Source organism: Pantherophis guttatus, chromosome 4 (assembly GCF_059756535.1).
Source record: "Pantherophis guttatus breed Tessera chromosome 4, ASM5975653v1, whole genome shotgun sequence".
Taxonomy (NCBI): domain Eukaryota; kingdom Metazoa; phylum Chordata; class Lepidosauria; order Squamata; family Colubridae; genus Pantherophis; species Pantherophis guttatus.
The window spans coordinates 96,207,802-96,220,798 of record NC_142066.1 but is presented as its reverse complement, the minus strand read 5'-3'; positions in this window follow the sequence as shown (position 1 = coordinate 96,220,798).

The following is a 12,997-nucleotide window of genomic DNA, read 5'->3' as shown; positions in this document are numbered from 1 at the left end:
TTTTGGAATTGCCGGAATAGACCGGGCAGACTTTATGCACAAACCTAGGGGTAAGTAGTTCTGGTAAAATAAGAACGCACTTCCTAGGCGGTTGGTGGGTTGGGTAGGACTGTGAGAATCTAAGACTCATGTGAGAGTTGTGTGGATGAGAGGTCCCTAGCAGTCTTTGGCCGTGGTAAAGGACTGAGTGATAGAGGAGCGGTGATCTGCATTTTCATCCCCTCATAAGAGGATTGGCCAGAGATCCATGTCCGAAAGGTGTTGTAATAAAGGTCTCACTAGATGAAGTTGGTAAGGATTTCTTAAGTCTGGTAACCAGCCAAGGGCAATTCAGGGCTGTGAAAATCTGAGACTTCTGGAGAAGTCCCTAGCGGTCTTCAGGCTGTGGTAAAGACTGATCAAGTTGGTAAGGATAATTCCAGTCTGGTAACTAATCCATGGGAAACTCAGGTGGTCCCAAGGGAAATGTCCTCTCTGGATTGTGCTAGCCCACCCAGAGACATGTTAAAACTGTTACAGTAGTAAAAGTTGTTTTTTAAAAAGAAAAGAAAAGAAAAGTGGAGTTCAAACTTGCTCATGAGAGCCCTGGCCAGGTGCAAATGATGTGTGAACAAAAATCCAAACATTTTGGATCTTTAAAAATAGGCCAGCACCTGCTGGGAGATCTAAAATAGATGGAGAAGAGTTTGGATCTTTAAAAATTCGCCAGCGTCTGCTGGGAGATCCAAGCTACAAAGAGCTAGACAGAACATTCCCAGGGCAGACAATCCAGTGCTTGAGGAGATAGAACAATGGGTGTAACTTTGAATAAATGTGAGAAGTTCACTAAAACAATTAGGAAGAATCCCAAACTGTAAATAGACCTGACTAGTCCTTTAGGGAAAAATACTTAGAAGTTGGGAAGGCCCACTATACAGTAAGATGATTCAGACGTTGGGGCTGTTATGTGTGGTAGGAGGACCCCAGAGTAGGAGAAAAGAAATACTGCTGTGTTATAAAGATTTTAATAATTTAGCATTCTTAAAAGAGTCAGAGAACTCTGAAAGAACTAAGAATAAAGAAGAAATTGTTTATTGTTCTTCCCACCCGGGGTTTAGCAGGTAATTAAAAGGTAAAGCCTGTCTAAATGGGAAGACTTAATAATTTGAATTGATTAATTTGATGTGATTTCTGTTAAAATTATTCTGTTGATGTGCATCTATAATGATAGTGTGTAGAATTGAATGGGATTGAATTGATTATGATATGTTTGGCAGGCCAGCAAATTAAGTAAGCTTGGGCTTAAAGCTGTGGGAAACAGGCAGTGGTTAGGGCTAAAATCACATTTGTGATTAAAACTACTTCCTGAGTTTTCCCACTGCTTGAAGAATGAGCTACAGATTGACCAAGGAAAGAAAAAGTGGAAGGAGCTGGAGGAAGGATGAAATCCTCTAATAATAGTACACAAAATTATTTAGAAAATGGAGCTCATTGGCTTGTGAAAAAGCTCCCTGAAATAATTGTAATGATTGGTTTGCATGAAATGGGATTTTTGCATGTGAAATTGGTGTACACAAGCAGTTTGATTGCAGTGCAAATGTGAGTATGTTGAGTGTAAAAGTTGGTGTGAATGTACTTTGATTCCCTTTCGTATAAAGAAACAGTAAATTACAAGGTGTTGTTGTTGTTGTTGTTGTGAAGTAAGTAGAAATTTGTGGAACATGTCTGTGAGTTGTTGAGGCTAGAGAGAAATGCAGAGAATGTTGTTGAAAGGATACTGAGTGGAGGGGGGAGTGAGGCTTTTCTGCTTGTTTTAACCATTTTTTCCCCTTTCTCTTACACCCCTCCCCCTCTTTCTGCTGAGCCTGTCTGAGAAAGGAGGTGGAAATGGGTAACCTGCTCATGCAGCCTTGCCTCTCACTGTTTTGGTCTCTTTCATCTGCATACAAAAGCTATGCAGATATATTTCTGTTTCTGCTCTGAATACAATTTTGATTTTTTTTTTCTGGAAATTTTTGAGGTTTAAAATGCTTAATTAAACCTATATTTTAAAAAAAAGATTTTGAAAGATTTTCTGAATCTGACACATTTTACTAAAGGCAGAGAATTGACACTAAAGTTTGATCCAAATATATTTCAGAGCATTGATCCAAAATACTTCATTTAGATTGTGTTTTATTTTTGAAGCTGTTCTTCTTATCTCCATTTTAAAAAAAAGTCTTTATGTCTGTGTGCATTTTGAATGCTTAGGTGCTCGATCCTATGGCATTGTTTGTTTGCTAGCAGGACAAGTTGTCACCCTTTTTGGAATTGTTACAGAGATGGGTTAGCAATTACAATATGTAGAAAGAGAGATAAAATACTTAGGATATTTGATTAATGAAAGCAGTAACATTATTGGGGTTGGGGTAGTTGTATTATATCCTAGGGTTAAACTTGATTTAATGGATGTTCCTTTGGAAAAAGGAGCTAATTTGTTTATAGATGGATCCAGGGCCGGATTTAGATGAAAAGAGGCCCTAGGCTATTCCACTTATGAGGCCCTTTCACCAGTGGTGGGATTCAATTTTTTTAACAACAGGTTCTGTGGGCGTGGCTTAGTTGGGGGTGTGGCTTGGCAATCATGTGACCGGGTGGGCGTGGCTAGCTGGCCACATGACTGTGTAGGCGTGGGTAGCTCGTCATGTGACCGGGTGGGCGTGGCTATGTGCATAGGGACTACTCAGAGGGCTGAAAAAAGTCATTTCTGACTGGGCCTCGCACTTTTGACCGGTCCTCACACTTATGACCATCCTCACATTTATGCCCATGCAGCTTTCTTAACAACCATGTCACTCATTTCACAACTGCTTCTCTTCACCATGGTGACAAGATAGGGCAAAAACGTAAAATGTGAGGACAGTCGTAAGTTCGAGGACTGGTCAAAAGTGCGAGAACCAGTCAAAAATAACTTTTTTAGCCCTCTGAGTAGTCCATATGCACAAAAGGACTACCCAGAGGGCTGAAAAAAGTGATTTCTGACAGGTCCTCGCACTTTTGACCGGCCTTCGCACTTATGACTGGTCATCATTTATGCCCATTGTAGCATTCTTAACAACCATGTCACTCATTTCACAACTGCTTCTCTTCACCATGGTGACAAGATAGGGCAAAAACGTAAAATGTGAGGACAGTCGTAAGTTCGAGGACTGGTCAAAAGTGTGAGGACCAGACAAAAATAACTTTTTCAGCCCTCTGAGTAGTCCATATGCATAAAAGGATACAGCAATAGAGAGGGATGAAGGAAGGGAAGGGAAATTAGAGTAGGAGTGAGGGTAAGAGAGGGAGGAAGAGAGGAGGAGAAGGAGAAAGGAAGAGGAAGTAGGGAGGAGAAGAAGAGGGGGAGGAAGAGAAAGTAAGAAGGAAAGAAAAGAGAGAGGTGGTAGGTTTGAGGAGAAAGATTGCTGTACAATAAAAAAGATGAAAGGGAAGAAAGCCAACCCCAAACAAATATAAAGATATTAAGATAAAGAATGAATTGTTAAACTTTAAAGAATAAAAGAGAACAAATATGAATAAATAACAATAATTAGAAACACACATACAAACATACAATGTATTTTCTTTGAACAGAGTATTTGGTCGGTTCACAAATTTAAACAGTGTTTAGTCATTTCAATTAAATTTACAATTTCTATATTTCCTTTTTGCCATATTTATTCCTCATCTATTTTTGTAAAAAACCAATATTACCCTTCATCCTCATCTCTAATCTTAATCAAATTCAATTTTTCCCTTCTATTCTATATTATACCCCTTCCCATTGTCATCTATTTTTATATCCATCCTCACATTGGTTAATTATGTAATATTAGTTGTTTAATATAAATTCAACATTTTAATATAAATCAATTAGTTATATAACTACCTTTTTTGTATATTAATCAATATGAACATGAATATTCCAATTATTTCCATGCAATCCAATTTCTTACAAATCAATTAATTATATTTACCAATAATAATAAACTAAATAATTTCCCCCATATATTCCTCCAAACCACAACTTAACCATTTCTGCTTTCAACACAATATACAATTAATAGTATCTCAATTATTACAATTCCCTAGTTAAATAGAGCTTCTTTTCTTTTGTGTTTTAAAATCCTGAACTCTCCTCTTTTTCCCTAAATTTCCCATTGTTTGCACGTACCTTTTTTGGTGAGGAAAAAGAAAAGAATTCTGCCTGCCTAATTTTCCAACCTTGCAGCAACAGCAAAGCAGTTTCAGTTTCGTTTCTTTGCAAGGAAGCAGAAGAGCCCTGAGCAAAACAGCGGAGACAAATCAGCTGAGAGCCGGGAGGCCAATTACCCTATGCTGAAGCTCCGTGGGCCAATAAAATTACAAAAAAAAACCACCGAACCCTTTGTTAAATTGCTGGCTCCCCCGCCCCCCCGCCCCCAGAATCCCACCACTGAGTAGGCCCCTCTTGATCTTGAGGCCCTAGGCTGAAGCCTAGTTAGCCTATAGGAAAATCCGGCCCTGGATAGATCCTCCCGAGTGGGAGAAGGGAAGCGAAAGGAATGGATATTCAATAGTAGAAGGGAGAGAGGAAGTTTTAGTGGAAGCCAGAAAGTTGCCTTTAAATTGGTCTGCACAGACTTGTGCTGACTTGGAAGCCAGGATGGCAGTGGTAAGAGGAATTGAATGTTTAATGTTATGAGAAGAAGGAGTTAGAGAAAGTAGAACCTGAAATTTAGTAGTGGGACTTAAGGAAGAGGAAGTGGTGTTTTTAATTTACAGAGATGAGATTAAGTGGACAAAGCATTAGAGTACACTTAATTAGTGAAGGGAGTAGGAAAATCACTTCTGATAGAATAGAGCCTCTACCTAAAAACAAGCAAGAACTAAGGAAATTCTTAGGTTTGGTTGGATACTGCTGTAGGAAGTTAGCATCCACCCCTTTCCTAGAAGAATGAAATATTTTAGGAAATATTATTAAGAATATTATGTTTCCCTGGTTGAGAAATGGAGAAACATGTTTTAAAGACAAAGCAACTCCCATCTTCCTGCCTCCCCCCCCCCGGTGTTAATGGGCCGGAGGCAGAAACTCAATATTTGACAATAGGACCCATCTGTAACACAATAGCAACAGAAACTAATACAATGGGACCCATCTAGGACAGAAATTCACCACATGGCACCTGGGAAGATTACATCAGCTAGCAAGGCTAGCTAAGACCCCCACCCCCTGGGAGTCTGACAACCAATCAGGATATTCTTTCTGGGCCCCAGGAAGTTCAAAGCCAGAGAAAGCTTAAAACCCGGGGACTCGCTGTATCTCAGCCCTTTTTCTGTTCAGGAACTCAAGCCATGTGATCCTGTCCACCATTAAACCATCTTTCCAAGCAGTCTCCACGTTTCCAGTGCCTTTTTCCCCACTTGGAGCTGAACCCAGAAGGATATTTCTTCCAACACTGCAGAACAGAGGTAAAATCTAAAAATTTTCACTACTGGTTCTGTGGGTGTGGCTTAATTAATGGGTGGGGCTTGTTGGTCAGGTGACTAGGTGGGCATGGCTTGTTGGTCAGGTGGACATGGCCAAGTCGATGTCACTTTGTTGCCCTTTTTTAACCTACACAACACAACACAATACAACTGGCTCACCCACAAGGTAAAAGCAGCTGTGCTAGACCCAAAATGGCCCCTGCAACAAGCAGGAACCTCACACAGCCCCAAAAAGCCCCAAAAAACAACTTTCACACTTTACACACACAACACAACACAACACATCTGGCTCACCCACAATGTAAAAGCAGCTGTGCTAAACCCAAAAAGGCCCCTGCAACAAGCAGGAACCTCACACAACCCCAAAAAGCCCAAAAAACCAACTTTCACACTTTACACACACACAACACAACACAACACAACTGGCTCACCCACAATGTAAAAGCAGCTGTGCTAGACCCAAAATGGCCCCTGCAACAAGCAGGAACCTCACACAGCCACAAAAAGTCCAAAAAACCAACTTCCACACTTTACACACACACAATTCCACATACAGCTTTGTGAGATTTTGTGTGTTTGTGTAGTTAGAGTGAAACACTACAGAAACACACAAAATCTCAGAAAGCTGCACAAATATTATTTTATTTTATTTTATTTTATTTTTATATAAAAGCAGCTAAATTTAAAACTTCCTAAACTTTAAATGGCTAGGTCTAAAAAAAGAACAACTTAAAGGAACTCCAATTAACTATTTTTTTTAAAGCTCTCAAAGGGGAAAAAACTTACAGGCAGGCAGGCAGGCAGATAGAGCTGCTCACCGATGAGCTTGATTGCAGGCAGGGATATTCAGTTGCTTGCTGATGCAATGGATTGCAGGGATTGTATACAGCAAGCGAAGCAAGGCAGGCGTTGCGACCAGCAACTAAGGTAAGCAAGCTGGAAGCTGGGGGGGGGGAGAAGGGATTTTTGCTACCGGTTCTCCGAACTGCCCGCCGCCATCGCTATCTACTCGCCTGAGCCGGTCCAAACCGGAGCATTTCACCCCTGCTGCAGACTCTGGATTGATGGGTATGCTGATCTTACCAAACCCCTGTATATGCAAAATTAATTGAATCTGAACCTTGAAATTTGAAATGGGAGGGACACGAAAGAGGAAGCCTTGAAAATTTGAAACAAGCTTTAACCAAGGCTCCTGTATTAAGTTTGCCAAATTTGGAAAAGCCATTCCATCTCTTTGTAAACACAGAGAATGGAATCGCACAAGAGGTGTTGGCTCAGGACTGGGCAGAACAAAAGAAGCCTGTGGCATTCTTGTCAAAAATAATGGATCTAGTAATAAAGGGATGGCCAGTATGTATTCAAGCAATTGCTGCTACTGCAATACTGGTCCAAGAAAGTAGGAAATTGACCTTTGGGGGAGCCCTTATTGTGAGCACACCATATAAAATATGAAGCAATTTTAATGCAGCAAACAGACTTGTTTTTGAACTACAGATCACAATTTGAATCCAGCACAGTTCTTAGTCAACACCAGATTAATGGATTAGTATGGGTTAGAACATTATTGTTCTGAAGTAATAGATTTACAAACGAAAATAAGACCTGATTTGGGGGAACACTCCCTGGAGAAAGGAGAAGCAATTTTTATAGACGGTTCCTCTAGGGTGGAGGGTGGAGTACGGAAAAATGGATATGCTATTACTAAAGAGATCCTGGAAGCAGGGGGTTTGCCTCAAAATTGATCTGCTCAAACTTGTGGATTGTATGCACTAAATCAAGCTCTATGCAAAATATACCCAGATTCCAAGTATGTGTTTGGGATAGTGCATACATTTAGCAAAATATGGGTGGAGTCATTGGGGAATTCAAGCTATTGTAGATGAATGTTTGAAATGTTATGGTTGTATTAGAATATATCCTTAGCAAAGTCAATTATAGACAAATGTTTAATTTGCAAAAAGGTGAATGGACAAGCTATCAGGAAACCACAGATGGGTGGGAGACCACCATCTTTAAGACCATTTGAATGTATTCAAGTGGATTTTACAGAATTATCAAAAGTGGGGAGAGTAAAATGTTTATTGGTCATTAGTGGACCACCTCACAGGGTGGGTTGAAGCTTTTCCCTGCAGTAATGCTACAGCAGCAGTGGTGTCAAGAGTTTTGTTAGACCCAACCTAGAAAGAATATTGAATTATCACCATATGAATTGTTGTTTGAAGTAGCTTTCATTCCAGGAAGCATATGCATTGATTCCCTGGAAACCAAAGACAAAGTGTTGAAACAATATGTGCATAAATTGTCCAGATATTTTGAAGTTCTTAGGAAACAAGGACTACTAGCCCAAACACCACCTTTGGAGTTTCCAGTCCACAAATTCCACCACGATGATTGGGTGTTGATCTGGAGCTGGAAGAAGAAGTTAAACTCCAAGTGAAAGGGCCCGTGCCAGCCCCAAAGGAGTGGAAGGTGGAATCTCACCAAGGAGATCCATTGAAGTTGACGATCCGAAGAACCCAATGGACTGGTGGGCAGTAATGTTACCAGTGGGAATAGCGTTCTTCATCATCTGGGATATTTTTGTACTTTTCTTTCTTAGGACTGAGTGATTGCCTATGCTGTTTCCCCAACTGAAGAGGACTACAATTGAGAAGATTCCATTATGTGCTCTCCCAGATGTGTTGGTTTTGTAACTGTGCTTGTGGGTGCTGCTATTGTTCTCATTGTATTGATTGTGTTCTGTGTACTGGGTGCAAGACTGTGTTCTGTGTACTGGGTGCAAGATAGAGTGTGACATTAAGATCATTGAAGAAAGTGTCTATTAGTGGGGGCCATTTTTTATATACTCTTAAATGCAGCCCAACCATTACAAGAGTGTATGCAATGTATAGGAATAACAAAGAGGGAGGGGAAGAGTGAGAACACATTAATTTAGAAACCACCAAAGTAAAACCAGTACACAAAAGTATATTTTGCTCATACTATCAGGGGTTTGAAAAATTAGACTTGCCTGAATTCCCTAAGAAAGCAATAAACATGTTCGTGCAATTGGCTGAAGAAATTCTAAAATTTACAAAAGGAAAAGAGGATACTTGGGCCCTAACAATGAATTTGGTAAGAAAAGTGTGCTATGAGAGAAAGAAGAAAAAGAAGGGAGTTAGAAAGATTTGCTTAACTATATGGACTAACAACAGTTGGTGGGGAGAAAGTGGAACCTCGAAAGAGGAAACATAAAGTAAAATAATGGCTTACTTGAAGGATCCTGAAAGTGACATCCTGGACTGGGTAGCTCCGGAAGGTATGTATTGGATATGTGGAAAATATGCCTATGGATATCTACCCAAAGGGTAGTATGGATCTTGGTATATTGGAATTAATTAAACCAGGTTTTTTCCTTCTTCCCATGAAGCAAAAACAACTGTTGGGACTGGTTGTGCATGACAGTTTAGCAAATAATGTTAGAGCAAAAAGATTGGTACAACTGAGTGATACAAAAATTGGGCAGCTGATGGAATGTACTAGTTAAAGACAGAGCTGTCTGTGGTAAATTTAATTTAACCAACTGTTGCCTAGAAATTGATGATACAGAAGTAATTAGACAAATCACAGATAGGATGAGAAAAATAGCTCATGTTCTGGTACAAAAATGGACAGGGATTCTGGATGATGAAGGATTTTGGGAGGGGATTTTTAATAATTGGAAGCAAGATTTATTTATGGCAGGTATCGTTATGTTGGGATTAATCTACTTACCATATCTAATACCCCTTATAAAATATGTGGTATGATAACTGCCACACAAAATAAAGAGAAACATATGATGATGTTGAATGATGTAAATGCTGCTATGATGAAATTTGAAAATGTTGAAGAAATTACAGAAAGTTTAAGAGAATTCCGGAAATAATGTTTTATTTTATGAAAAGTATAAAAAAATAGAATGGGTGGATTGTAGAATATGAGAAAATTCAAAAATAAAATAGTATGTAGGTATATAGGTTATAAATATATATAAGTGAAGATTCAATTTTGATCAGGCAGGGGGTTGGACTGGATGACCTGCAGAGTCCCTTCCAGCTCTGCTACTCGGTTAAATTTGTTAGACATTATTCTGCTTTAAGATAGTTGGAGAACATGCTGAAAGTATACCAATATGTAACAACGTTGTGTTAGAATATATCTTCTTTTGTTTGAGGCCCGTTAGAAAGAGGCCCACTCTTTAATGCCAAGCCAATAGAGATAAGAAAGAGCCATGCTTGCAAAATATTTTATGGGTAGTTATAGGGAGGTGTTAATGAACATGTAATTAGAGAAAGAGATGATGTTCTCTCTAAAAGGTGCTTTGGATTAGCCGTGATCAGTCACTGGATGCAATGTAGGAGGGGCATGGGAGCAGCGTCGGGATAGGGAATTATAAAATGTAATGCTTTTGAAACTTTATGTGTGGCTTCCTGGCTCAAACTCCTTGTTGAGATCTGCTGGGATACCACCCTATTTTGCAAAATTGTTTTTATTATTTTCTTTTAATAAAGTCTCTTTGTTTTCATTGACCCATGCTTATTGGTTGAATTCATTTCCAACAGTATCTTTTTATTAAGCTTCCTGAACTTGGAGCAGAACATTCTGTAAATCTTCAGAGAACATAGAATGTCATAGGGGAAAGAATATCCTTTAAATATTTTGGACCAAACAGAATTAAAACTCTTAGCCTATAATTCGATATTTCAATTAGGCAAAGAAATAGAATAAGAGCCAATGGCGTTCCAGTTATGGCCAAAGGAAATGCTTCTCAAGGATCCTACATATTTTTAAACAAAATGAAATAACAATCTAATTTTAAATTTCAAACAATAGAGTGGTGGCAAGACATTTAAGAGCAGATCAATATGTCCTTTTAATAATATGGACCTAATATGTTACCCTTAGATTCAGTGGTGGCCATTGTTGAAGAAATATCAGTTATCAGTTTAGCTGGCTTCTGTATATGCAATAGAGGTGGGCACAATATTATGTTTTTACATTTGGCAGCAAAATCATTAGCCATTATAATGACATCAGTCTGTATTACTCTATAACATTCTCCATCAGCCAATATTTCCGAAGGCTGCTTCAAAAATACAGCATAAAACACGGTAATCTTAATTTTAATTAGGATATATTTGATTTTTCTCAAGGGCTCTCTTCTGCTTTCTGCTGTAAAGTAAATTCAAAATGTTAAGTGAGCACAGACTAGTGCTGAGAATTACAATTCTGAAAATCATTTTTTGTGGGGAAGGGATGCAGGAACTTTGTGCTCAAAATTATTGTTTTCCACATCAGTTGGTTACTGCTGGTTTTTGTTCATGTGATTTTACTGACAGCATTAATCATGTCCCTAAAATTTCTGTTACCAACCATTCATCAGAGTACTGTAAAGCCATTCACTACAGGACCTCAAATGGCAATGTCTCATTGACATATACTGTAAACCAGATGAACTTAAGATAAGTTCAGGTATTAGGGTTCTGCAGAGCATTCACATTTCCCCTTTCCACAGAAACTTCGTATATTTTATGCTACTAAATTCTCTGATTTCCTCAGGTGAAGCCTAAATGCTGCTAATCAAAAACAATTAATTCCTGTAGCCTTTCCCACCATGCCATTCTTTTAAAATGCTTGATCTACAATTCACAAAATTTCCACATTTCCAATCATCACGGTAACTGGCCATGCTAAACAGTAATTGGCCATGCTAAATTTTACAGTTTGTAGTTTTAATACATCTGAAGGAAAGCTGGCATAATCATTAACTCACACATAGGGATTGGGGATGCAGATGTTATTTCTATCATCTGTCTAAATAGTAGGATTTTGAGTGCTTTAAAATAATGGTCAAGGTTAGTGTTGAATAGCTGGGCACTTCTTTAGGAAAACTGCCATTTTAACTCTTTCAAACCAAGCCAGAGTTATTGAGATAAAAGAAATATTACAAAGTTCTGGACTGAGCCCAACCCCCCCCCCCAAAAAAAAGCCACTAGCTTCTATTTTTCTGCAATTACATCTTTTCTTCCATGGTTCTTTCTTATCTTGTGTGAATTGTACAGAAAGAAACCTCTTAAGTGTAGGAATAGCATAAAAATGAAGGATCAAGAGCTGTTTGAGAAGTCTGGTTCAGGTGAAAATATTGAGAGGTCCATCATGACAATAAACATTTGGATACTGAAAAGTTTGTCCGTTTGGGCCTCTCAACGACATTAACACAACAGGTGTTCTTACCACATCATCAATGAATGTTTTTATATGAGCATACTACAATCGCAGGAATTCATATGAATTAAAAAGATGACAAAATAAGAACTATAGCAAAGTTTTGAAAAAGTTTATTGAGTTTTTGCATCAAATAAATTGATAGACACATTCCCCTTCACCTGCTCAGTATTTTAACATCAGTGTTTTGCAAACATTGAAATCAGATGTTTGTTATAAATTGATTAGAAGTATCTTTGATAATTGCTCAGAAACTCAATTCACATACTTTGTGTCTAAATAATTTGGTTGCACAATTCTACATGTATTTCAATTTTCTCCCATAGTTGCTTTCATTGCTGTGATATGTGCTATTAGAGAGTTGATGCGTATAAGGTTGCAAAACTCACTTAGAAGCACAAATATTAAATGTTAAATTAAAGAATAGGAACTTCTGTATAAAACTTCAACATTGGAAAAATCTCACCTTTACTAAAGTGCTCTTGGTTTTTTGAATACTTTGAATAAATGAAGCTATACAAATTAAATAAAGATATCCACATTGGCATACCTTAATTTCACAACCTGTGAGTTCCAGGATATAGACCTAAGTCCTACCAACATTAATGGGGCCTAAGTGTACTTCATAATTAATTGGTTGTTTTGGTTTTAATGGGATATGACTAATCGGCTATAAGTATCACATTTATGTGGGGATATCACACAAAAAATGGAAACTTCTGAATTGAGTTCATGTAGCAGAGTTTTATTTCATGTGTGGCACCAACTAAATACAGAGCATAATACAATTTTACATTTTATCCCACACCTCAGTTTCAACCCTCTGTGAGCTCTTTCCAGTCCTTTCTTTTTAAACACAACAGGCAATATGATGTAACTCTGCATAGATTTGCTCGGACATTTTAATTAATGAATATGAATATGGACATATAGTGAGAAGAGAAAAAGTATGCATAGTGATGTGCAGAGGCTCCAAGTCAAACATCTGTGCATTTGCCATGGAAAGCTGAAGGGCTCCCAAGTCCCAAAAGAAATATACAGTACCCATGATTGGAATACCTAAAAACTAATGTTTCTCTCCTGGTCTTTTGTCCTGAATGCATAAAAGTACAAAAGTGGGGATCTAGAGATTGAAACTTATGTTTACAGTCTTCCACAATTAAAACTGCATGTGCCTGCTCTAGATAACATACAGTAAGAGAAAAGCTGGCCAACTGCTTGTCTCCAGGGATGCACTAGAAGCCCCAAGGCCAATCTGACCAATTTTCAGATATAATATCTCTTT